The sequence below is a fragment of the Eubalaena glacialis genome, chromosome 18 (assembly GCF_028564815.1).
Source record: "Eubalaena glacialis isolate mEubGla1 chromosome 18, mEubGla1.1.hap2.+ XY, whole genome shotgun sequence".
In the NCBI taxonomy this organism is placed as follows: Eukaryota; Metazoa; Chordata; class Mammalia; order Artiodactyla; family Balaenidae; genus Eubalaena; species Eubalaena glacialis.
Genome location: NC_083733.1, coordinates 30511803 through 30539117, shown reverse-complemented (window position 1 = coordinate 30539117; position 27315 = coordinate 30511803). Strand labels below are relative to the sequence as shown.

General features: G+C 45.1%; 1 long non-coding RNA gene across 1 annotated transcript in view; it reads left to right on the top strand.

Annotated features, from left to right (window-relative positions):
* The window catches only part of LOC133079000 (uncharacterized), a 33504-nt gene extending 18113 nt beyond the window's left edge, over positions 1-15391 (top strand). The window contains exons 2-3 of the long non-coding RNA XR_009698005.1: positions 14560-14809; positions 15089-15391. This is a non-coding gene — a long non-coding RNA (uncharacterized LOC133079000). The remainder of the gene's footprint in view (positions 1-14559; positions 14810-15088) is intronic.
* The last annotated feature ends 11924 nt before the right edge of the window (positions 15392-27315 follow it).

The following is a 27315-nucleotide window of genomic DNA, read 5'->3' as shown; positions in this document are numbered from 1 at the left end:
GATAGGATAGAACCTTTGTCAGCTCAAACCTTAGCCACCCAAGTACTTACTGATTTTTTTTACTGTGCCGGGCACTGCAATAAGAGAGGCAGCGTGGTGGAAAGCACATCGTGGTTTGGATTCAGGCGTATGAGCTGTTTAATTCTGCCCAAGTTGCTTGACCTCTCTGGGCTTCAGACCTTTTTCTCTATGAAATAGTAATAGGATCTGCCTCATAAGTTTGCTATGAACGTTAAAGGAGATACTATAAGTAAATTACCCAACATTGTGCTGGAGACACTATAGCTAACAAGAGAAATACCAGCCTCCAGGGAGGGAGGGTACACACGTGGTTAGGACCTGGCCCCAGACCGCAAGAACTTTACGGTCTTGAGGGGGAAAGAAAGAAACCCACACAGATCGGGCTAATTATAATGTTCAAGGAGCCAACACGAGAAGATGTTTTTCCTTTTATGTCTGCTGCTTACAACAGGGCTGGGTTCCTGCTACACTGACTAAACTTTGTATAAAAATTATCTAAGGACCACCTAATGTGTGTCGATGCCACACATGTCACATGTGTCAGCCTCTCCCAGTAATGACTCTCTGACATAAACAGTAAGGAAGAAATATTACAATTACCGAGGGTCCCGGAGCCCGCATGCATTTTCATGAGGGTCCTGGTGAATGGCAGCCTGGGCTCTGTAATCAGCTCCCCCTGCCAGCAGAGCTGGCCAAAGAAAGCTCTCGTCCCCCCAAAGACAATTAAAATGAGTTAAATGAATTAAAAAGGCCCTTCCCAGTTAAAGTACAGTCAGAGGTTAGAAACAGTAGTGTTTGGATTTATGGAAACTCAGAGGCCGCCAAGCCTTAGGAATTGTGGCTCACGGGGGAGTTGTTTCCATGGGAGCCTAAACAGCTTATGAAATTGGAGGCAATATGCATAATTTTAAATTTCTGGGCGGCCGGTTTCAATCCCCTGTTTATTTTGGCTTCTTAGGTCGAGAGGAATATATTTTTACCCAAAATCAAATTGAGAGGGGGCCGGGGGGGTGGCGGAGGGAGGGAGAGAGAGAGAGACTGCATTGTCGTATTTATTAAAACAATGGGACAACTGAACAGGAACTTTACTGTTTCAAGACAATGGGAAGACCAGTTCTAGAGACTGGTTAGTAGAAGGAGAAAGAATGATCCAAGCCCCATTTCACCACTCAGCATCTGTGACTCTCTTACAAGTGGCTCAGCCACGCCGTGCCTCAGTTTCCTCATCTGCAAAATGGGCTTCATTGTTTCCACCTTGCAGAGTGGTTACCTGGATTCAGTAAGATAAGTTATATACAGTGCTTAGCAGGATGCCTGCCATGGTCAGTTATGCATATTGCTGTCCTTGTCCTTATCTCAGGAGGAAGTGAAAACCGAGGAGGTAGGAGGGAACGAGGGCCTCTGGGACCCTCTGGGACCGCAACCCAAACTTTCCAGAACACCGGATGTTGAGAAGCCATGGGGGCCACCCAAGACCATTACAGGCATCACTGCTGCTGTCCCAAACATTTCTCTTCACCTGCACATCCAGATATGGGCTCCGGGACCCCTGCCCCATCACATCCATTTCATCAGAAATTCTGTCGAGACTTCTGTCTGCAGCATAAGAAGGAAGCCTCGTGCTGTCCTCAGCCAGCCCCCTGCCCCCGCCCCCGAGTCCCCAAAGTCCCCGAGTGTGTGTGTACGCTCTTGCCTATTACATGCACAAACTCCATCAGAAAGCATTTGTCTACACCCTCTTTATTCACTTTCAAAGGGTTAAACAGCCTATTTACTGGGCTGTCAACAATCCCAGGCCCAAATGGGGAAGAAAGCCCCGTCCAGTTTTGTGCGGCCCGGAGCCTTGTCTTTGCTGGCCTGTTCTTGTCCCTGTCATGTAATATCCATGACAATCGTGTTGGGCTTTTTTTTTTTCGGGGCTCTGTGGGGCTCAATCTGAGGGGCCACTTTAAGCCAGGAAAGGCCTTTATTTCTGTGAATTTGAAAGAGCCTTGAGAAGGTCCTTCCCCTCAAAACCCTCTTCAGCAGGTCACCGCGGTTTCAAAAGGATTTAAATGCGGAGGCTGCGATCAGTACTTCCATCACGTTCTAATAGACTGACATGAGCATTTGTGCCTGAAAGACAGGGGGAAAAGTGATGCAGATTTCCCCTAAATTGGACTGACGCACAAAGCAGGGAGAGCAGTTGAGTGACGTGGTAACCCCTCACACCCTCTTTTACACTTCTAACCAGCGCTGCACAAAGAGAGCCGTGGGAAGCTGCCCAGGAGCCCGGCCGGGCCATTTCCATGGGCCATATGGAAATTTTGTTTTGTGTACAGAGAAAGTGTCTGATAACAGTGACCTTAACTGCCATATGTGGGCAGTGAATAGGCCAGAGGAAAACCACTCCACAATCTGACCCTCGACATATGGACCAGCCGCCCAAGGAGATTTCATTGCCATCTCGTTGGCAACCCGGGGGATTTCATTAGATTTGTTAATGAATTGCTCTATTGACTTATATCTGAGCTTGCCTCATTAGAGGAGAAGAACACAATTTTTATCTATGTTTTCGTGAAGGGGACCAGAGCGTTCCCTCCTTTGTGGGGCGGTGGGTAATCTGCAGGGCTGTCATCGGCTTTGAACTAATTTATTGTGTCAGTTTAAGGAGGACCTTCCGCGCTTGTTGAGGCTGGAGCCCCACTCCAAGCCTCTTCAAATCAGTGTTTTCCTTGTGAGCGGGATGTTTCCTTGGCTCCTGCTTGGTTTACAAATAGCCAAACATGACGTGGTCCTGATGCTGTGCGTTGTCGGGGTGCCAGCAGCAAGCGGCGTCACCTGCCAAGAAGGGGCTTCTCTAGGCAGCGACACACTGTGCGCGGAGGCTGCCCATCCACTTTCTCGACTCACCACCAGCGCCTTTATACATCCTCGAAGGAACTTCGCGTTGGGACATCTCTGTGCATAGCACACCCCCCTTCTGCCCTGCCAACTTTGGAATCATATGACTCTCCCCACATCCAAGCCCTATTAGTGATGGCTCGATTGTTTGGGCTTCTCAACGTGGGAAAGCTTGGGTTTGAAAGCAATAAGAGCTATCAATTAACATACTTTTAGGGGTAAACCAATAAAGAACCCATTACGGCTAATAGTGAGTGTGGAATCATGAGGAATTAGCAAAATGAGATTCAATAAAATGGAAACCATAAAGATAAGCTTCCGAAGATTGGATCTGGCTTTCTGAGCTTAAGTCTCAAATAAACAAATGAATGATACCCACCGAAGCCTCCCTTTGGTTTCTCCTTTGGTTCCTCTTTCCAAGGACAGGGAGAACTTTCCGAGTTGGAGCTATGAAGAAAGTTGGTCTGCCCTGCAACTCAGACGTGGTTTATTCCACAGGGGAGGAAGGGAGGAAGAAGACAGGTAAATTCTTAGAATGCACACAAGTTGGGCTCAGTGCTACCTGTATGAGCCCCCATAATAGGATGTGGCACAAAACTCTCCAAAACTGTGCATTGGCCACTCTGGCACTTATTCTTGGCACATGGAAAAGCCAAAAAGTTGGATGAAGCAGAAAACGTCCTATTGATGTCACAGTGAAAATCTGGGACTCACAGAGGTCCTGCAGCAGAGATGTTACAAATGAGGGCGTATCTCCGTGAAGGGGCGCTGTGAAGCGTGGCCGGGATCCCTGTCCATCCTTGACTGCGTCTGAAGATGGAAACTCGGCTCTCCCGTGTAGTGCTGCCCCCTTCCAGTGTCCCGCAGCAGGGCTCCTCAGTGGCATGTTGGCTGTTGGTACCCATGGAAGGCTTAAAGAAAGAGGAACCCCCTGCATTGGGAGAGAAGGTTCCACAACACTAGTTCTGGGCAAGAGAGTGTCCTTGGAATGGGGGGGGTGCTGTAAGATCTGAAAACATCTATATATGAGAATTGGGTCTGGGGGGTCGTAAGGAAGTTATATAAGCTGTAATAGTTTAAGGAGGTACTTGGGTAGATTTTACCAAGCATACTGTTTTTATCAAGACAGGTCCATTCGGTTGTTTGCCTTGAGTTCATTCATGCTTGATGTTGACCGTTGCCTTTACAATGGAAATACCACTTGGCTGGGTATAAAATTTACCGTCTCTTTCAGAACTTCATAGATGTTGTTCCACTGTCTTTTTTTCTTTTTAGAGTTTTAATTAATTAATTAATTTATTTATTTATTTATGGCTGTGTTGGGTCTTCGTTTCTGTGCGAGGGCTTTCTCTAGTTGTGGCAAGTGGGGGCCACTCTTCATTGCGGTATGTGGGCCTTTCACTATCGTGGCCTCTCTTGTTGCGGAGCACAGGCTCCAGACCCGCAGGCTCAGTAATTGTGGCTCACGGGCCTACTTGCTCCGCGGCACGTGGGATCTTCCCAGACCAGGGCTCGAACCCGTGTCCCCTGCATTGGCAGGCAGATTCTCAACCACTGCACCACCAGGGAAGCCCCTCCACTGTCTTTTGACACTGAATGTCACACTAGTTCTTTACCATTTGCTCCTTGCTTGGTTGCATTTCGTCATTGAACAGTTTTATTTTTTTAACAAAATTTTAAAAAGGATAGGGGTGCTATATTTCATGATATATTTTGTGTTCGAAAATATCTCCCTCTTGCTTTAATACTGGCATGACAGCCTGACTGGTATAAGTTACTTAGGTCACCTGTTCTTGTCCTCAGAACTCTGTAGATGTTCCCCAGTCACCTTTTCGGCAGCAAACACTCCTCACTGGGATGACTTCTCAACTGCCAGCGCCTTGATGTGGTTTCTGGGTGCCTGAAGAAATATTTCTTTCCTCTTGAAGTCTAAGAACTTGACCAGGAAATGTCTCCCTGTCTGTCACCCTCCATCAGTATTTCCTGGAACCCAATATTTCCAGGCATATCCTTGTGAACTAGATTCAGTTCTTTCTTCATTTCAAGGAAATTCGGTGCTATATCTTTGAATTTTTTTGGGTTCTGTTTGTGGGATTATCTACTTCAGGGTCACTAATTATCTTTATCTTGCAAAGATCCAATAGGCTTTTAATCCACTAATGACTAACGTCCCTTATCAGTATATTATCTCCCCCGTACCCTCAGACTATAAGGACCTCAAAGAAAGAAAAGCATTTTATTTATCTGTTTCCTCTGAGCCCAGTACATAATAGATGCTTAGTGAGCAACTATGGAATTAACTTGCACGTGACCTTGTCGGTTAGGGTTTAAACTTTATTTTTGAGAGAAGTTGAGAGTCATCGAAGGATAGCCGTAGTTGACATGACCTCACGTAGCTTCAAAGTGAGGTGGGCTGGAGGGTGAGGAAGAAGCTCCCCGTGAATGGTGGTGGCCAGAGATGCTGGTTTAGTAGGAAAAGCAGATGTGGTAGATAAACACGAGTATTTTGGACTCTCCCAAGGAGAACAGTCAGACTGGCACCTCTGCTCAGAGGGCAGGTGGCTAATGGAAATGGACTGGGCTTTGGTGCCAGGACCCTTTCCTTTTAGGATTTTTTCTTCTTAGATGTGTAATTATCAGTTGATCTCCAACACCAAACTTGCCCCAAAGGTTGGCATGTTAAATTTTAAAAGTATATTTTTTGCACCCATCAGAGTCCCGGCAGGAAAGGGATGGCACATCCAAAGGGCTTGTTTGAAGAGATTTTGGTGATGACATTCTGTACAGAGGTGTGGGCAGGGCTATGGGGACCCCAAGGGATGCAGAGGTACCAGTGGAAAGGTGCTAACTCCCTTTAGCTTAAAGGAGCAAGGGCAGAGAATGATGCTATGGAGCTTGGTGAGAGCTGTGACCATGGAAGAGGGTCTCCACTGAGGTGCTGCACCTGTGGGCAGAGAACTGCACCCTGTGACCCCAGCGCTGACCAGAAATCAGTGAGGCCAAGGCCGAGAAGGATGTGTCTCTTCCCTTTCTCCCTCTTCTCTCCTCCTCATCCTGCCCACAGGAAACCAGAGGTGAGAGAGCTGGAGTGATGCAATCATTCTTAGAGGTCAGCCCCCCAGATCCAGAGCAGGGTGGAGAAGGGGCAGTGTGTGTATCTGCAGGGTCCCAATCTACCTCCATGGAGACAACCTCCATCATGATAATATAAACCAAACAATAAAATCAAATGAAATTCCATGTTCTCCTATCGGATTGGCAGGGATGAAAATGAAAAGAAATTGTGTGGGGGAGGGTGAGTGGAGAAAGAGCCTCCCTTGCGCATTGTTGGTGGGAGGGTAACTTGGAACAGCCTCTAGAGAGGGCAATTTGACAGCATCTATCAAAATCACAAGTGCATATGCCCTTTGATGGAGAAATCCCTCTTCCAGGACTCCATCCATAGGTATATTCAAACACGCACACAATGCTGTGTACATACTCATTACCATAGTGTTGGCAATAGCAGAACGTTGGCAAAAAAACTAAATGCTCATCAGTAGAAGACTGGTCCAATAAATTGTGGTCCAACCACACCATGGAATACTATGCAGCCATGAAAAAGAATAAGTAGGCTCTTTCTGTAATAATTTATTGTTAAGTGAAAAAACCAAGATGTTATCATTTGTACTAAAGGGCAGGGGGAGATGGAGAGAGAGCTACATGATCTCTTTTGGACCATGGATATGCAAGAAATTAAGGACATGGGTTGGGTCTTGTGGGTGGTTGGGGTGGGTGCAGCAGGGAGGTTTTCACTGCGAGACATTTGGGGTTTTGTGCAATAAGAATAAGTTTTGCCTATTCAAAAAAATGAGTGAAGTCGATATTTTTTACAAACCCTATTTAAAAGCTCAGACTTGATCACCACAGTGGAAAATTATCTTAAAAACTGGGTGTGCAAAGTAGAGGAGCCCAGGGTGCTAGGCTTCCAGACTCCCGAGGCAGCTGCTGTAGCTTTCAGGAGCGATGCTGCTCCTCATGTAAGACCCCACTTGAGGTCCTGCCCAGGGTGTCAGGGTCTATGAATCAGTGAAATAATGGAAAAGGCTAGATCACTATCCCCTAGCAGCTTTCTGGCTTAAAGTAGAATAGAAACAGCCGCCTACTCCCCAGCCCACCCCAATGACACCCCAAGGATGTGCGCCATTGGTAAGGGGAGGTGGCCAAGGGGGGAAGAAACTCCAGGGGCTGCTGTTGGGACTGGGCTCCTGTCCTGTGTCCCTTTCATGCTCATCTGCCTCACCCTCTCCACCGAGTGGCAGCCTCTGACCTATTTGATTCTGACATGTCCCAAGAGCAACTACTTACATTGCGAGAGCTTCCATCTCTCCCCTCCGTTGACCTGCAGGCTGCAATCTCCTTATCTCTGGATGAGGAAGGAGTGATAATACATGTCATCGTGGTAGCAAACATGAGAATACTTGTCTTTTGCTTATTTCATATCCACTTTTATCACACTCCTCCAGCTCCTGCCTCTCTACACCTGTGTCCTCTTGCCGGGAGCTCTCCCACTCTTGCTGGAGAACAGAAGCCAACACACCCTAGGGCCAACACCAGTGCAACACGATGGGCAAGATGGAATAAGCAAAATTGGGGTGCTTTCTCCGCTCTGGCCACACTGGCCTCCTTGCTGTCCTGTGATCCCACAAAGCATACTTCCGCTGTGGGGCCTTGGTGCTGGTCATTGTCTCTGCTTGGGACATTCTTCCCTTGGAGAATACGGTACCTTTCCCCACCTCCCTCGGGCTTCTGCTTAAATCACCCTCTCAGTGACGGCTTCCCTGATCACGCTAGAATGGCAACCCCCCCATCCCCATCCCATGCTGGCTTTATGTTTCTCCAAAGATCTGATCACCTTCTAACATGGAATATATTTTCCTTATTTATTTGATAAATTGTACATTATCTAGAAGGTGAATCACATAACTGCAGGGATTTCTTCTCTTTTTTTTTTTTTTCTGTTTTGTTTGCTAATGAGCCCTTGGCCCCTCTGAGTGCCTGGCACATTTCAATATTCAGTATTTACTGAATCACTAAATAGATGAATTGTAGCCCTTGATCTGACTATTTTTTGTCTGTTTATGTCTGTTTCTCACCCACTGGACTGAGAGCTCCTTCTGCTGTTATCACCCCAGCACCTGCCACCATGCCTGACGATGCTCAGGAAATGTGTGTTTGAATGAATGAATCAATGATGGGCTCTTTAGTCCACCATCTCAATCCCAGATGATTTTTGTTCTGAGGATACAGGACTGACATCAGCCACACTCAAACACAGCAAAGGTTATTTAGGGTCCTTTGCTGATACTTCCTCTATTTGATTCTCCTACTTTTAGTTTGTCAGACACATTTTGGTTCAAGCTGTGTGGAGGAGATGATGAACATGGTTCTAGGAGCTGGGGAATTGTGGGCAGCGCCTGGATGAAGGAATAGGATCTGGAAAGCTGACCTCAGGGACCTATCTCTTTGCTTTCGAAGTGTGAAGTATAGTTTTCCTTTGAGAAAAGCAGTTGCTATGATGGATCTTGTTCATATGAGAAAGAGAAGCCCCCATTTGTTGATTGTGGACCTTTGGTCCGGAACAGCATGAGGCACTTACATACATTAATTTAAACTTCATGGCAACACCATGAGATGGGGATTTTTTTTTTTGTACTCTGTTTGCAGAAAAGGCAACTGAGCATTAGAGAGATAGAGTTCACTTGTTCAAGGCCCTGGAACTAGACAAAGGGGGAACTGGGATTTAAATCCAAGTTTGATAATCTCTAAATCTTCTGCTTCATCTAAAATGCCTCTCTGCCATCATCCTGCCAAGAGTAACGCATTGAGTGGGTTTGTCGTAAAGTGATAGTCTAGTGATAGCTAGCTGCTGTAACATACAACCTCCCAGACTTCAATGATGCAACAGTTGTTTATTTCTTATTCATGACACTGTCCCCAAAAGGCCTGCTCTGTGTGTATGTGTGTGGCCGGGGGCGGGTGGTGGTGGTGGTAGTGTATGCCTGCACTCTGCTCCATATGGTCATTCAAGGATTCAGGCTCTTTCCATCTAATGGTTCCTCATCCCTTAGGGAGTCCTCTTCCACTGGATTCTCTTCATGTATCCAGCAGGTGGGGAGGACCAAGAATGAGCAGAGCTGATAGCACGTGGCAGGGTTTTACGAGCCAGGCCTGGCAGTGGTGTACCTCCCTTCTGATCACTTTCCTTTGGTCAGCACTCATCCCATAGAGGTAGCCAACTGCAAAGGAGACTGGGAAATGTAGTCTAACTGTGTCCCAGGTGGAAAAAATTGTGGGATTGGATGAACACAAAATAACCTCTGCCACAGGAGAGAATGTAGGGAGTGTTCCAGAACTGAGTTATATAGCCAGGTTTTAGTTTCCATGTTATTAAAAATAAAAGCAGAGGTATAAGTCAGCCAGAGTAGCAGATAATTAAACAACCATTTGCACAGTAGAATCTCACCTGATCAGAATTCTCTGTTAATGTGCTATTTTAGTTAACATGATATTTTAGTTAAATGAGGGCTGGCCAAAACATCTTTTGGTTTCTTATTGCTGAAAATCTTTCCAAGATGTGGTGTTTCACGTTCCTGCCTCAGGAAGTTCAGTGTGGTAAATTCAGCGAATATTTTCTCAGTGAGTGAGGCTCTCCCAGGGCTGCTGGGTTGCCATTCTGAATAAACATCAGTTTTCATGATATACTAGCTTGGGTGGGAAAGGGAGAGCTGACCTGAATCGGCAGTAATCGGAAAATGGCTTCTTTGATTTGATTGTTTTTTTCATTTTTCTGGTTATAAAAATCATTCACAGTCATTGTAGAAATGCTGGAAAACATAGAAAAGTAGACATTACAAAACAAAGTAATTTCTAACTTTTACAAGCTAGAAATAGACACTGTTAACATTTTAATTATATTTGCTTCATTTTTCTCCCTCCCTTTCTTTCTCCTTCTGTCCCTCTTGTATATTTACAGAATTGAGTTAATAGTATAAATGTAGTTTCATATCTTGCAATGTGTCTTATTATTAATTATATGATAATTTTACTGTATCATTAATACGGCTTTGGAAATATCCTTTTATACTCAATAATTATAACATTCCACTATAGACAACCATGATAGTCCCAGATCTTTCTCTGCAGTTAAGCTAGCCTTTTTTTCATTCAATATTACAAATAACACAGAAATAAATACATCTATACATAAATCTGTATTTGATCGATTTTTTTTAGGATAAATTTCTAGAAGTGGCATTACCAGGCCAGTGGGCATAAATATATTATGCTTGGTACCCTGACAAACATGGAAGATATTTTAATTTTTATTCATTTGCCAAGTGAAAAAATGGGTTTTATCGATTTTAATTTACATTTTTTCATTACCAAAATGACTTTTTATGTTTATTAGCCATTTGCATTCTCTGTACCTAATCTATTCCTGTCCTTTGACTATATTTTCTATTAACTCTTGATATTTTTTACTGATTTTTTATGACCTGTTTATTCATTAAGGATAATAATATCTTTGTCATTCTTATGGAAAATATTTTCCCATTTGTTTTAAAATTACTGCTATCAGCTTATTAATTTGTCATTTATCTATTTTTCCTCTCCAACGAATAGTGAAGGGACAAGTTTCTGGTTAATTAAGAATTCTAATTAGTTGACTTCTGGTTGATTAAACAATCAAGATCTGGGGGTGGGGTTAACTTGGGGACATGTTGCAAAGTTGTATTACATTTGCAAATGAAATAATGAAGCTGAAAGGGAATTTGATCTGGTTTCCTTTCCCCTATCCTGTTCCGTGGCCATTGACAACTCCTTCCATACTGTGGGCAGAGTTGTTTCTTAGGACTGAAGATAAGGTAAATAGAAGGCATTGAGATCTCAGCAGAGCTATAATTAACCCTTTTTGATGATGTCAGTAAAAAATCACCAGGAATTTCTGGGAAAGCTAGTAGAGCTTAAATAGATATACAGCCCCCCTCAAAAACAAAACAAAACAAACAAACAAACAAAACCCTTGTTAAGTAGAAACAGACATATTTACAAAACATCAGTCTCTTGACCCAAATTCCTAAGGCCCATCCTCAGATAGGTTTTGAAGGCATCACTTTCAGATACATACTTTTCAACTGAGAACTCCTGAAGACAATATAACATTACCCAGTGTGTAATAAAGTATATTAAATGGAACACTAGCTTCTTAGGCTATATTAATTAGGGGGTTCAAAAGTAAATACACTTGAGAGTTGCAAGGTTAAACAGAATTAAACAGGTTTCTTTATTGCAGGACTTATCAGAGCTTTTGATAGGCTAATATGCCTATGAATCTCTAAGACAAGATATTCGGCATTCCCACATTTATTTGACCATAGAGACCCCTTTTAAGGAATACCCTTTGATAATAGACTTAAGCAGAACAGCCTTTGAAAAATTCTACCTTAACCTAAACCACTGATTCTAATTGTGTGCATCTCCTCCAACCAGCTGATGGCGGATATATTTGGTGGCATAAATAAATAATTAAGTAGACAAATTAAGTGCTCATTAGTTGTCAAAATCTTTTTCTACTTATTATCCCATCTAATTTTCACAACAACTCTGTTAGATAGACATTATCATTAATGAGGCTATGGGGCTAGTGCCTGAGAGGTCTAGGATTGAATCCTGATTTCACTATAACTTGTGTGACCATAAGCAACTTACTTAACCTCTCTGTACCTCAGCTTCCCAATTTGCACAGTTCAGATAATAATAGCACCTCCCTCATAGAGCTACAATGAATATTAAAGGAACTTACATTTGTAGCACACAGAACACTATATAGCATATCTTATGTATTCAATTCACTTTAGCTACTTTTATTCCCATATTACAGCTGGGTACGCTGAGGCTCAGAGTGGTTAAGTAATCTGAATAATAACGTAATGACAATAAAAGGAAAACGTTGGCTTTGAACACAGCTGGTCTGACTTTAGAATCTTTTTCTTAAATGTTATACTCATTATGCTCTGTTTCTGTGAAGAGCTTGGCATCTACATACATCTATCCATATAGTCTGTATAAATGCTAACCGTGTCTTGTTCAGTGGCTTAGGGATGGACCAGCTACTCAACAAAATTCTTGCTTCCTCTTCTATAGACTAGAGTTCTTGAAGTGAGGCAGCTGCCATGCCTGGAACTAAAGGTCCCAGAACTCCTTGCGACTGGTTGTGGTTATGTGACTAGTTCTCACCAATTGAGTGCATCACTTCTGAGATGGGGTTTTAAATAAATGAGTGCCCTCTTCCTTCTCTCTTTCTGCATTTAACAAATGGATGCAGATTACTATGAGGCCCCGAGGGATGGTGGAATTTCAAGATGGAAGAAGCCTTGGTCTCTAAATCACTACTTGGAGGAAAGACTCTCTCTGACCAGGTTCACGGGCACTTGACTAATAGGTAAGCCCCAAATAAACATCTGTTGTGTTAAATCATTGAAATGCAGGGGTTTAACTGTTATAGCAGCTAGCATATACACGTCCATTTACTAGTGCACAGTCAGTACAGACTTGAGTATTCTTTTCAAATCGTTTTCCATACTCCTCTGGGCAAACTCAGAGAGCCCCATTAGTTCTCTTGAAATTATAGCCTAGTTGGATCATTTTGTAATAGTTCTGTGTCAGACCCAAAATGCAGAGGCTGACAGGGCTGAGCTTGGGGGTGGGCCTGGAGGGGCTGGCTAACAAATGACCTTGCCTTTGGGAAACCTCTGGACAGAAGAGAGAAAGCAGGGGAGGAGGAGGGGACCAGGCTAGCAGGCATTTGGAGATGCTTCTGCTGCCTTTTGATGGCATTGAGCACGTTTTGAATTTGTCATCCAATGTTTACTACCAAAGTAATGAAGAGTGTTAATAAGGAAAGGGACACCAAACAGCCCAGCATAAAAGCCAACGGTGGCCATAAAGCTGCATTTGCCATTTATGGTGTTTCCATAGTTGGAAGAAACACTTTTCCTGTACAAAAGACATAACTATATATCTTCTGATTTTATGGGCTGCAGATTACGCTAATTATCATAAAAAATTACTACCGCTAATAAAAATTCTATTATAAGTTACTTATGGTAATCTCCAGGGTACTACACGTAGCCAAGAAAAGGTTGTAATTACATGGCACTGCAGGGAGAGTTTGTTTCTAAAAAATCCTGAAACACTAGCTGCGTCTTTTAACACCTTACCAGCGTGCCAATCCCTTTGCTTCTTCTCTCACTTCCTCCCCAGTTTTTGGTCAAAGGTCTCCTTGTTGTTTTCATTTTGCAGGATGTGGTTTGAGCCTAGAATAATGACCCATCTTGGACGCAAATGACGCAAATGAACTTTCAGAGTTACAAATGTCTGGGTGGATTTGTCCTCCCCTGGGGCCTCCAGCATGTCAATGAAAGGATGTAATAGAAGGGAAGACTTGACAATCCCCGCCCAAAGGGAAACATGCTTAGCAAAATTGGTGGAAGCTACTGGGTGTTCATGCGAAACACAATGCTTAGTTTTTTGTTTGACAAGACAACAATTGGTATTTTCCCTTTTATAACTACTATTTTTTTTGGAATTGTCAGCCGTGAGGGTCGATGACTCTTCAATGACCTTAAAAACTCTTGCCAATGATACCAATTCTAACTGGTCATTTCACTACCCACCCCCTCCTTAATTCCTCTGCCTTTGACTTAAATATCAAAATAAGACACCCTTTCGCCCTCCTGGAATGACGAAGCAGTAAATAACCTCAAAGTCCAAGGAGTTAAGCTAAAGTTGGACCCGTGGTCATCCTCCCAAACAGGGCTTCAATTGCTTCTGCGAAGGGTGAATCAACATTGTAATGAATGGGCCTAGAAAATGAAATAGCCTATTTGAGTTGCTTTAAAATAAGCAACTTATTTTGGCAATGACTTGTGGCACATTAATTGCTATCAGTAAGGGGGAAAATATGTCTTGGAGCGCTCCTGGCGCATTTCTAAGAGACACTTTGGAGCTGGGTTGGCTACACGGAAGGCTCTGAGTGAGGATTCCTGTGGTCAGCTAGGCCGTTGGGGTGGGTGCAGAGGGCTACTTAGTCAGGGTGCTCCAAATAGCCTTTCACCACAGGCTGACCTCCTGATGGGGAGTGGTGTGGGCCAGTGGGTAAAAATCATTACACATTGAGGTTTCATCCCAGATTAATTTGTTTAGATTTTAATAAATGGAAAAAGGAGACTGATGGAGAGTTTGCTCTTTCCCTGCTTCTTCTGACCATGTTGGGCTTGTTTCTAATTTGAGATAAAGGAGATTTGTTTAGCAGAAAACCGTGTAGGGTCTTTCTGCTCCACTAGAACGCAGATCTCCTGAGGACAGGGGTTTTGTATTGTTCCTTAACGCATCTTGAATAAGCAGAATAGCACTGGTGTGTGACAAGGTGTGTGTTTAATCCACACTGTCAAAGGAATGAATCAGTGAAGACCTTGTCAGGAAAAACTGAAAATAGAAATAGACAGAGATTACTGGGTATCCTCTCTCGCACACTCTTTCAGGTTATTTGATTCTATAGAGTCGTACACTTTCATTTCTTCCAGCTAGTTTACATACCAGCTTTATTCGCAGATTCAGGATCCTGGAGGGGCAGACGTAGCTGCTCGAGCTTTGATGGCCAAGCCTCACAGGAATGGAGCCAAAGGAAAATTCTCTCTGCCCGTGAAGATGGATATTCAGTTCCAGCCGGTCTTGGAAGAGGAGTTCGACGGCCCCACCCCTCTGACAGCTAGCCCAACTCATGGAAAAGGAATGTACTTTGGCATTGGCAACACTTGGATCTGAACTTCTTCCTTGCCGTTTACTGCCTCTGTGACCTTGGGTGAGTTACTCAGCTTCTTTGAGGGTCAGGTTCCTCATCTCTAAAATAGGACGAATATACCTACTTCCTAGCACAGTGTCAAACAGAATGGAATCCCTAATAAACCTTGCCTTTTCTTCTCTGTTAAAAAGCACTCCACTCACTTCCTGCCATCCTTCTGCCTAGGGTAGTGTACCTCACCCCAGCCCAGGTTCATGACCATCCCAAGCCACACCTTGCTGTTCAGTTAGCTTTCTACGTTTCGGGTACCTCATTTACAAATTATATTTCTGCTTTCAGAGCTTGGTGTGGCCAGGACAAGTGCAGTGTAGACGCTGAAGGGAGGCGAAATGAACAACATTCCTGCACACGTGTTACGTGACAACACGGAGGTTAACAGAATGCGTCCAAAGTCAGAAACACCGGGTTCTTATCCCAGGTTACCCTCCTTCGAGTTGAATGCCTTCAGCTAAGTGACATCATTTCTGAGAGTCCCAGTTTTGTCATCCGCAAAGTGGGGATTGCAGGGGAATCAACTTTCAACTTTTAAAAGTTATCCATGCAACATGACTGGCACTTAACAGCTGGGCAGTAGTGGCAGCTAAAAAGGAAAATGAGCACAATAAAAAAAATTCTCTTTGGAATTTGGCAATGAGAGAGCACCAGTGCCGTTTCTTCCTCTCTCGTCCTCCACTCCTCATTTTTTCTTGGAAGTTAAAGAAGTGAGATGTCAGCCTGGCAAAGCGAGTGCTCTTGGTAGCAGCATCTGGGTCCCCACTGAGCTTCCCAGCATTTATGTGGGGAGCTGTTTCAAGGCCTGTCAGGAAGTCAGGCTACTAACGAGGTGTGGGGTTCTGAGATGTCATTTCTGGCAGCTCAGCTTTGATTTGGAGTGAATCGAAAGCAATTTCATCACCTTAGGGTGAGCAAGCACCTGAACAAACCCCTTGTTTCAGTTAGCCATTGCTGTGTAACAAATCACCCACAAACTTAGTGTTTCAAAACAACCTTTTACGGCTCATGATTCTGTTGGTTGGCAATTTTGGCAGGTCTCCCCTCAGCAGGAATGGCTCATTTCTGCTCCTCATGGAGTTGGCTGGTTTGGCTTGACTGGGGCTGGAGATTCTAAGATGGCCTCATTCATGGGACATTGTGCCATCTGTCACATAGGGCACCTTGGTTCTCTTCCATGTGACTTCTGTCTCCATGTGGTCTCCCAACATTCAATAACCTAGACTGAGCCTCCTCCCATGGTGGCAAGAGATCTCCTTCTGGAAGTTTATCAGAAGGTGTCAGGGTTCTGGAGGTCTGACCTCAGAAGTGGGACAACATCACTTCTGCCACATTCTGGTGGTCAAAGGAAGTCACAGGGCCACCCAGATGCAAGATGAGGGGAAATAGGCTCCATCTCTTGATGGGAGAGGCTGCTCACACAATATAAAAGGGCATGAAGGTGAGAGGGATTTTTGCAGCCATCTTTGAAACCATCTACCACAATCCTCCTTGTAGTCACAACAATCACATCCCTCCCACATGCAAAGTACACTCCCTTCTCCTGCACAAATCACATACCATTACAACATTAGTTAGAAATTTCAAGATGTAGTCATTGAAATCAGGTCCAGATGCACATAAAACTCCTTAGATGAAGTTCCTGAGAGAGCCATAAAGTAAAAAGTAAAAGGACTAGTTATCTGCACTCCTGCACCCAATGTACAATGGTGAAACAGGGATAGAATAACTGCAATAGATACTCCCTTTCAAAAAGAAGAAGAATGGGAAACGCATAGCACTCGTTGGTCCATAGCAATTCTGAAATCTAAACTGGGCATACGTTGCTAGGGCCCTGTGCTCTGGGGAGAGGGGGTCATGAAATATTAGTTGACCATGACCCAGTTCTTCTCCCTAGAAGAGTGCCCCTGATTCCATTTTCTTCCCAGCTTTTTTTCTCAGCTCTCTGGGCTCTTAGCTTTGTCCTTTGAGAGATTCTTCCATTTTCTTAAGAAATGGTTCACATTTGTAGCTGAGTATACCTTACAGAATGTTGGGGGGCCCGAGGCCCTCTTTTCATTTTAAGTGGCCCAAGTGCCTTTTGATGCAGGCCAGTGTGCTTTCACCAATACAATAAAAAATTTTGTTGGTTCTTTTTATCATTAAGATTCCAAAAAAGAGTCACCTAAAACATCAACAGCTATTTATCTTGCTGGATTCAGCTGGGTAGCTCATTCCTGCTCCACATGATGTCATCTGGGGCAGCTCAGGCAGAGCAGGAGTATCTAGCCTCAAGGAAGTCAAACTGGCTCTGTTCCAAGAGAGCAGAGGTGGGCAATCCTAGGCGTGTTAAGACGGGAGGCTCAGACTGGCACAGCATCTCCGCTGCTGCATTCCCTTGGTGGGGCAGGTGAAATGTGTATTTGAACTTCCCCTCTCCCCCACTGCCATCGCCTTCTGTCTCCCTTCCATATCCCTCTGACCTCTACTGGTCAGGATACCTCAGTTGGAAGCAGCTAGAGGGTAGTTCAGGGTTTCTTAACCACCACACTACTGACATTTTAAGCTGGGTAATTCTTTGTCGTGGAGGCTGTCCTATGCATTGGAAGATGTTTATCACCATCCCTAGCACCTACCCACTAGAAGCCAGTAGCATCTCCCCCTCCCAGCTGTGACAAACAAAAAAAAATGTCTCCAAACATAGTCAGATGTCCCCTAGCCGGCAAAATTGCCCCTGGTTGCAATCCACTGTGACAGTGGAAGGACTACTGGGCTTCATTTTTTTAGACAGGTCTGGAGCCTCACCTTGCCAGGTATTAGCTGTGTGATCCCACAATATGCTTAATCAGTCCCCGTGAGCTGCTCTGTAAAGTAGGGGAAACTATCAATTGTCCTCCTACACGAATAAGATTTTGTGAGAATAGAAGGAGATTTTGACTCTGTAGAGCCTGTGTAACTATCCTGTTAGGATTTAGAGGCCTGCTTAGTATGATCTTGCCCGGGCAGTGCTCCATGCACAAAGCCTTTCCTTCAGATAGAAATTATTCAGGGGCTCTGACAGCTATCCATGGTCACTATTAATATTTACCATCATAGCTATTATAGCTATTGTTTATCAGATGCTTCAAGCACACCTGACAGAACACTGCAAATTATACTCACTATCTCAGTACTGCTCACCGCAGCCCCCCAAAGGTAAGGATTCTTGGCCCTGTTTTATGGAGACGAAATGGAGCTACAAGAAGGCAAAGAGACCTGCCTCAAGCTAGGAGGTGGCAGAGCAAACCACATACGTTACCCCTCCCAGGTGGCATCTGTGTCTGACTAGTCAGAGCGTCAAGAGAATAGAGCCACCTTGACAGCTGGGACAAGGACACAGAGGGTCTGGGAGGCCTGCTCAGCCCCCATCATGCAGGCAACTGCTCCATAGCCTGGACCCACAGCCCAGTGATCATCGTACCAATGATAACTTCCTTTATTGAGCACCCACTATGTTAAGAGTCCTATGTGAACAATCTCATTCAACTCTCACAGACAGTCTAGGAGTTCAGGACTACTATTGCCCCATTTTACAGATGAGAACCCAGAAGCCCAAAGAAGGGAAACAACTGAACCATAGTCACACAATCAGGAAGTGGTGGAGCCAGGCTTCCCACACAGACCTGCGACTCTCAGGTCTCTTCTTTGCATTTCACCCTCCAGTTGCTCTGTGCTACTCTCTCCCAGAAGTCAGGGTCCCAGGCACCTTGGATGTGTACAGTCCTTCCTTGGCACCCACATGAGTTCATTCCAGGATGCTTCTTTGGGGCCTGCTCTGGCATCAATCTCGACAGGCAAGCCCTTCAGTCCTTTCCTCCCAGCAGACAATGCTTTGGATTCTCCTGATGTTTTATTTCTTGCTCTGCAAGCTGCATTCTGGCCCAGGAGGTGGCTGTCTGGCACATAAACTTGGTGTTGGGTAGAATCACGGTGCTCGTTCCCTAAAAATTAATGGCAGCAGGCGTTCACCCTACCCTGGCTGGCCTCGTCTCCTGGGCAGTCACTGCACAGCCCAGCCTACACCCTACCACCCAGCGAGGAGTCACACTGCCACCAAGAAAAAAATAACTGCAAGACGCCCATTAGGAAGGAAGGAACTGCGAGGACTGAGTGGCCTGCTCAGGCGATGAATAGGTTTTCTCAGCACACAGATAAACAGTTTATACTTCTGAAATCCTGTGTTTGATTTTCACATCTGCTCGCACTCTTGAGATTGGCACCGAAGGCAACCAACCTTGTCCTTCAGAGTGGCAGCTGGATGGAACCCGAAATCAGCTTTTTCCCACCCGCCCCACCTCCCCACTGCCTGAGCTGCGGGGCTGCATTTTTGTGTTGTTGTTGTTGGAATGTGTTTTAACTCAGGGAAGGGAGGTTGTTGGAAAAGGGAGATTTCTATTTCTTGATTCAATAAATACCCATTGAGGGCCTACGACATGCCAAGTGGCTCCCCACTGCATTTATGTGATGACAGCAGTTTGGCGTGGTGGAAAGTCTGATTGGGCATGTACTATGGCAGCATAAGACAAAGGACAGCTGGGACAGGAGACAAGCCTGGTTAAAAAGCGCCGCTCTTCCAGATAATAGGTTCCCAAGTGGACCTCATGCTGCTGTTTATTTTTTAAAAAACTCGTACCTTTCGAAGTATATAAAAGGAAAAGTTTTCAGAGGATCAAATCTAGGAAGTATATGGTGGGTTTCCATAAGGGTTTGTGTGTGTGTGTCAATTGATTTTTTTTTTTTTTTTTATTAAGGCTTTACTTTTTCAGAGGAAAAATTTGTCTTTTTCACAGCAAAATTGAGGAGAAGGTACAGAGATTTCCCATATATCCCCTGCCTCCACATGTGCATGGTCTTACCCATCATCAACCTTCCCCACCCGAGTGGGACACGTGTTACAGTTGATGATGTTACACTGATTCATCATCATCACCCAAAGTCCACAGTTTACATGAGGGTTTCCTTCTTGGGGTTATACATTCTATGATTTGGACAAATGTATAATGACATGTGGCCACCATTACAGTATCACACAGAGTATTTTCCCTGCCCTAAAAGTCCTCTGTGCTTTGCCTATTCATTCCTCCCTTCCCCCCAAACCCTGACAACCACTGGCCTTTTTTTTTTTTTTTAATTTATTTATTTATTTATTTATTTATTTATTTATGGCTGTGTTGGGTCTTCGTTTCTGTGCGAGGGCCCTCTCTAGTTGTGGCAAGCGGGGGCCACCATTCATCACGGTGCGCGGGCCTCTCACCGCCACGGCCTCTCCTGTTGTGGAGCGCAGGCTCCAGACGCGCAGGCTCAGCAATTGTGGCTCATGGGCCCAGTCGCCCCGTGGCATGTGGGATCTTCCCAGACCAGGGCTCGAACCCGTGTCCCCCGCATTGGCAGGCAGATTCTCAACCACTGCGCCACCAGGGAAGCCCCGCTGACATTTTTAACTGTCTCCATAGTTTTGCTTTTCCAGAATGTGATATGTAGGAATCTCACAATATGTAGCATTTTCAGATTGCCTCCTTTCACTTAGTAATACACATTTAAGATTCTTCCATAGCCCTTCATAGCTTGAGAGCACATTTATTTTTAGAGCTATATAATATTCCACTGTCTGGATGTATTACTGTTTTTTTATCCATCCATCTACTAAAGGACATCTTGGTTGCTTCCAATTTTGACAGTTATGAATAAGGCTGCTGTAAACATCCATGTGTAGGTTTTTGTGTGGACATAAGTTTTCAAGTCCGTTGGGTAAATATCATGAAGCATGACTGCTAGATCATATGGTAAGAGTATATTTAGTCTGGCAAGAAACCACCAAACTGTTTTCCAAGTGGCTGTACCATTTTGCATTCCCACCAGCAATGACCGAGAGTCTCTGTTGCTTCAGATCCCACTAGCATGTGGTGTTGTCAGTGTTCTGGATTTTGGCCATTCTCATAGGTATGCAGTGGTATCTCATTGTTGTTTGAATTTACATTTCCCTGATAATATAGGATATGGAGCATCTTTTCATATGTTTATCTGCTGTCTGTATATCTTCTTTGCTGAGGTGTCTGTTAAGGTCTTTGGCCCATTTTTTAATCAGGTTGCTTGTTTCCATAAGGTTTTTAGTCTCAGAATTGGTTACTTGACCTTGGGCAAGGCATTGCTTATCAGCTTCCCCGTCTGTATAATGGGAGAAAGGCTACGTCAGTGTATTTGTTTGTTTTCCCTGAAATAGAACTCTTTTTTTTTTTTTTTCCTAAATGAAATTGTTTCTGGAAACCCAATATCTAAACAGAGTAAAAGGTGCAGCGCTGGGAGTGGATCTGGGACCCCAGCACTTGAGATCCTGCTAATTCTTAAGAATCTCCAGGGAAACATAGGAAGACATGATTGGAAGACTTGATTTCCCAGCTTTCTCCCAGCTCCGATTAGGAGAAGTGCAAAGTAAAAGAGAGAATTTAGGCTTGAGACCGATTCTTTGTACTTGTGGAACACAGTATAAAATCTATCCATTGCAATTTCCGCTCCGTTCAGAGTGACTTAGGTAAAAGGAGGACTTGACTGGTTCCCAGAATCCAAAGGAGCCCGTGAAGCCCAGCCAGACTGAACTACCAAACTGCAGGAACAGCAGAAGTATATCTGGGCCCCCAGGACTTTCTCATGCCTTTTCTTTTCTAGAATTCTGCTTGATGCTTCCATTCTTTCTCTACATGCCTTCTTCTACCCGTGGTGGAAAATGGTCACTGACAGATTGGGGCTTTTGATTCCATCCCTGGAGACAGTTTGCCTCTCTTTCCTGCTTCCAACTCTAAGTCCCCAGCAGGGTCTCTGACTGATCTAGTTTGGGTCAGGTGCCTACTTCTGGACCAAGCAACTCTGACCAGTGGGGTAAAGTCATATACCACTCCCTGTGTGGTAAGGGAAGCATTTCCCAGAGGAAGTGGAGGGGTCACTGGACACACAGAGCAAGTAGGTGTCCATGGCCCTTGTCTGAGGCTTTGAAAAGCTGTGGCACACAGATTCTTAACCTTCGGTCCGCCTGAAAATCCCCAGGGGGTGGTTAAGACCAGGACTCTCAGGTCACAAGGGTTTTGCTTCGCTAGGTCGGATGTAGGGTTCAGGAATCTTCATTACTAACAATCTAAGTACATTCAAATCTTACTGATCCTCAGACTAAAGCTTGAGAAAGGTGGCAGTGGAGAAAGCTGAGCTTTTCTTGTGCTGAAAAGAAGGCATTTATGCTTCAGCTAATTCTCACCCTTCAGAAAATAGAAAGGAAGACCAGGCAGAGCCAGTGTCCAGAGAGCCAAATCAGACACGTGTAGCTCTTGTGTCACCCCACATCTACCTCACTTAAAAAAAAAACTGCCGCCAGAGTCCTTGAGAGGCAAATTTCTGGAAGCTCCAGGAGATGCTGATGAAGAAGTTGGTAACATCTAATGAGAAAAGAGGGGTTGGTCGCAATGGAGCCCTCAGTCTCCATGTGTGGCTCTCAAAAGTAGTATCCCCAAATATAGCCCCATGAACCAAGGGCCCTGGCCCAAGTGTTTGGGGCCGAGGAGTCAAGGGGTGGACCATCTTCAGAAAGGGAGGTAAGCAGCCTGATGTGTGTCCAGTAGTCAGGGAGCAAAGATGAGTGCTTCAGTGAAGAATGGTGATGGGGCTTAATGAGGGCAGGTAAACAAGGCTGGTAGGGCATTCACTCGCAGGATTGGCCTGGGATGGATTCATGAATTTTTTTTGGTGGTTTATAAGGGGCTGAGAGATTTGGTACACGGATCTCTTACGGCTCAGTCCTAGAGCTATTGAAGTTGATTTGCATTCACATCAGGGATTAGTCAGGGACACAGAACCCACATCAGATAGTTCAGTCAGGGGAAATTCACAGTGAACCAAAGAAGCTGGATGAGTTGAAAGAGCAAACCTAGCTCTCAGCACCAGCAAGAAGCTGTTGTTCCCTCGGCCATCCAGAGGGAGCTGGGACCGGGAAGGATGTGGCTGCCCAGAAGGAACCAGAACCTGCAGAGCCAGAGTCGATACCATGGAAGGAGAGCTGCCCTACAGGAGGTTGAGCCAGGCTGGAGATGGAGCCGCTGCCCGGAAGCACCACCCGAAGCAGAAAGGAAGGGTGAGATGCTCTGGTCTCTCTCTTCCTGCTGCTCTGCACCTCCTGTGCCTCTCATTGGCCAGTGTTACTGGAGACAGACTACCTGATGGCTGGGTACAAGTCAACCTCTGCCACACAGCACAGGTCAGGGCAAGAATGGGAATGGGCGTGAGGGTTCACAAGCCAAGGTGTGGGGACCCATCCACTCGGTCCTCACTAATTTCATAAAAACTTTTCTACCTTGGTGTGAAATGTAGGATGCTAAGATTCTATTTGTCACGTTTAAAAATATATTTGTTTTTAAATATATTCAGGCTACTTGTGACTCACCTTGGTCAATTGCTGTTATAAATCCCTCCACCATCTGTGCTTCCATTTGCTTGATTCACTTACTAAAGAAAGATATTTTCCTTGATCTTGGAGGACTTAGTAAGCTTCTTCATCCCAAACATGAATTTGTATGATAAAGACTCTAGCTATAAAGAGAAGAGATTAGCTAATGTGTTATCAGCCATAGGTCAGGAGCTTGGTTTTTTTGTTTTTTGGTTTGTTTTTGTTTTTCTGCCCTTCTCAAAAGACATAATAGGTAAAAAAACAAAAATAAAAACAAAACGACAACAAACAATTCCAATACTTTTCTCTGGTCTGTCATTTAAAATTTCAACTTTCCACCACTCAGATACTTCCTGCCCCTCTGCCCTGCTGCATTATTTTTTCTTTAGGATTCATCATTATTTTACTTACCATGCATTTTACTTATATACTGTTTATATTTCATTGTACCTTATTTATTATCTGTCTTCTCAACTAGAACATGAGCTCCTTGAAGTCAGGGGCTTCTGACTTTTTTCATTGTTATGTGCCCAATGTTTAGACAAGTATCTGGTACATACCAGGCACTCAACAAATAATTGTCAAATTAGTGAATGACTGAATGGAGAGGACTCTGGTCCATTGCATCCTAGGTACCTCGTCACCTGGCTAAGGGTTACCATAGTCAACAGTTTCTTGTCAGCAAGTACCATGTTTCAGGCCAAAGTCTGTGTTCAACAATGAAGCTGATTGGTCATGAGTGTGAGCTGTGGCGTGACAAGGTCACGTGACCCATTCCTTGAAGTTCATTTTGCCTAATCCCCAGCTACTTTAGCTGGGATATAGACCTTCCTGGTTGTGCCATGATATTATTCTCCACAATTATCCTGCTCAGATACATATAAAGCCTGACTCCTGAACGTAAAAATCCTTCAATCATGGGAGGCTGCACAGTGGTACCCATTCTCTTCCGAAAGGTCACGCATCTTTTCTCAGTAGATTAACTTTTTATCTCTTAATGGTGTTAAGGAAAGGTCAAAGCATCCAACAGATGGAGGGTGGAAAGCTTCTAGTGCAGGAGATCAATGTTTCCAACATCAATCTAACTCCAGAAAGTTCTTAATGATCATGGGTGCAGTTCATGGGACACTGCAACTAAAATGATGCCTTAGCATGGTAGCAAAAAAAAAAAATTGTGTAGAGCAGGGTGTGATATCTGCTTTGCAAAAGGCCCCTGGCTTTCCTCCTGAAAGCGCTGAGCTCCATGGGCAGTCTGTGCTTGTGGGATAAAGATTATAAGGTTTGATGGCTCCTACGTGGAAGACAGGTGTTCCCATGCTTCTCGTTAGCAGTTGAACAGTGCTGTTTGTTGTAACCACCCCGGCACACACAAGCTGAGGACAAATGGACAAATAAGGACAACTAGATTTTCAACCAGTGATTCCTGGGGGTCTTACAGGAAAGGGTGGGTGCTTAGATGCTCAGGAACTGAGGCATTCTGCTTGGGGAAGGAGGTAGGGTGACAGGCAGTGGTCCCCATCTGAGGTTGGGGATGCCCACAGAGGGCACCCACCCTCTCCAGGCAGGGGAGGGTAGGCATGAGGGGGTTTGGCTGCCCAGAGGGGTAAGGATGAGAGCCTCGGGGCTGCCATTTATTTATCTGATTATTTGCTTAATGCCTGTCTCCTTAACTGGACTATAAGTTCCACGAGGGCAGGAACTTAAATTACCTAATGTTATAGGGCCAGACATGTGGAAGGAGCTTACTAAATTATTCTTGAATGAATAAATGTGTGAACAAGTGAATAAAGATTCCAGTGCCAAAGCTTTATTTTCCCAGTCCCTGTTTAGCCTTCATCTAAGGTGGAACATTTAAGTGCACTGATGGGCTTTGGGCATGGTAAGAGGTCTTTCTCAATCCCAATCTCCCCACAATTCCATTTGAGTCCTGTGTTTTCATGCCTTGTGGCTTCCAGACTAATCTGTAAGCTCCCTGTGGGCCTCCTAACACCTCTTGTTTACCAAGCTGGCACAACACTGGGACCTGGGGAAGATGTTAGTCAAGAGAGGCCAGGACCAGTAGAAATGTGACCTCCCATCCCTGCTACGGGGTGCCCAGCCCACTGGGTCCAATGACACCACGGGGTGGCCAGAGCTGCCAATCCTCTCATGCGGTGGTGAAATGATCTCTCTTCCAGAAACAGGATGGCTGGCTCCTGGGTCCTAAAACAGACCCAAGGGGGCCCAAAGCAGAGGCCTGGGATCTGTGCTGAGGGTAAGAATGAGGCTTATTTCCATAGCTTCAGAAACAGGAGGCTCAGAAAATGACCGAAGATGAGATGTTAGGAAACAGACGGATGCACAAGTTTCCACTGGGAGGAAATGTAGGGCGGCCGCCAGCTGCTCACGCCACACCTGGGGGGCTTCTCCGAGAGCGGGGCCCCAGCCAGCCCAGGGACCCCTCAGAGCAGCAGCGGGAGGGGGCACGCAGGGAGGCAGGACCCCCATGACTACAGACCTCCCTCTCCCAACCACACTGTGAGTACCTCGAAAACTGGGGCTATAACCAACTTTGTGTCCCCAGCCAGCGACTGACACGGAGTTCCTTCTATGTAAATGTTGAATGAATGAATGGACCTCACAGGCCTTTCCTCCTGCTTCCAGGATCTAAGACAGAAGTGCTCACATCAGCACCTGTCTTCCAATGCTGGCTTCCTGGCTTCCAAGAGGTTAACATTTTTCCTAGTGGGGTTTGATCAACCACACGTCTTTCCTCCCACCCCTTTGCTCTGCCGGTGAAGAAGGGGTCTGTGAGCTGTCTGCTCAGGAAGCTGAAGCCCTCGGCCTGATTCTACCCTCACTGACCGTGGGATGTGGGTCAAGTGATTGAACTTCACTGAGTCTCAGTTTTCTCATCTGTAAAGTGGGATGATCGTTAACACTCACCTTGTGCTATTGCTGTGAGGATTCAACGAACCATTTGAAGGGAAAGGATTTTTGTTACCATTTCCACCATCACCACCTGTGGGCATAGAGACCGGACAGACAATCAGCTGAAACCGTCACGATGCTGAGAGAAGGGCAAGGGTGAGAGATGTGGGGTTTCGGGTTTGGTTTTTGCACCCAGGATGCAAAAGCTCATAAAATCAATCTATTCTGTGCAAATAGAGATGACACATTCCTTCCCAAGGGGTGCTTCTTGGGCTCCTGGGAAGTCAGTGGTGACAAAGTGAAGCCAGGGCAGGAGTGGAAGTTTCCAGGACCACCCCCCGCTGCCAGCGCTCTGCCCTGGTGGGGGGCATGGGCCAGGCTGCAGTTCTGATCTTGGGAGGACCCAGAGTGAGACCGACTCGTCTTTTCTAGTACCCACTAGCATATTGACGAACTGCTTATCCTCTCAGAAAGCAGCTGTCTTCTAGGACAGCAGCATAGAGTAACCTGAGCTGACAGCATTTCCTCAAGTCCTTTGCTACTTACCTCTCAAAAAAGGAGTGTCCTCTCCCAGCTGAGAGGGCATTTGCTTTGCAGACTTCCAGCTCAGGTTGGCTGGTTTCGCCAAACATCAGTCCTTCACTGGGTCCAAGAAGCAAACTGTCTCAACTCTTGACATTTAACCAAGGAAATCCATGAAGCTGGCTGCAGGTGCTTCAGAAATGACTTCCGGAGAGTTATTCTTTGCAGAATGACTAGGAAATGCTTTTCCGGGAAATCGTGGCATCTTCCTGGAAGAAGGCCTGGATAGGAAATGCTGGCCTCTGGGACACAATCTTTTCTCCCCCTGTAATCACAGGGCTTCTTGGCCTAGGAATGGTTCAGTCTTCTGATTTGATTTCTTCTACCCTGCAGGGGACAGCATTGGGCAAAGAACTGTGGAATTCATGTGATAAAAGAAGAAACATTTGCTTCCAATTAGCCAAATTATTGTTTGCTAATTGAAGTACAAAAGGGGTATTTTTTTCTCTTTGGGTTGGTATAAGCATCCCTTCCCTTGAATCTCTTTCATTGAGCAAAAACGCTTTTGGAGTGTTTACTTTAATCCATACATCATTTTCCTGATTAGTAGCTGTTCAGTAATGTCCCTGCTCACTGACGT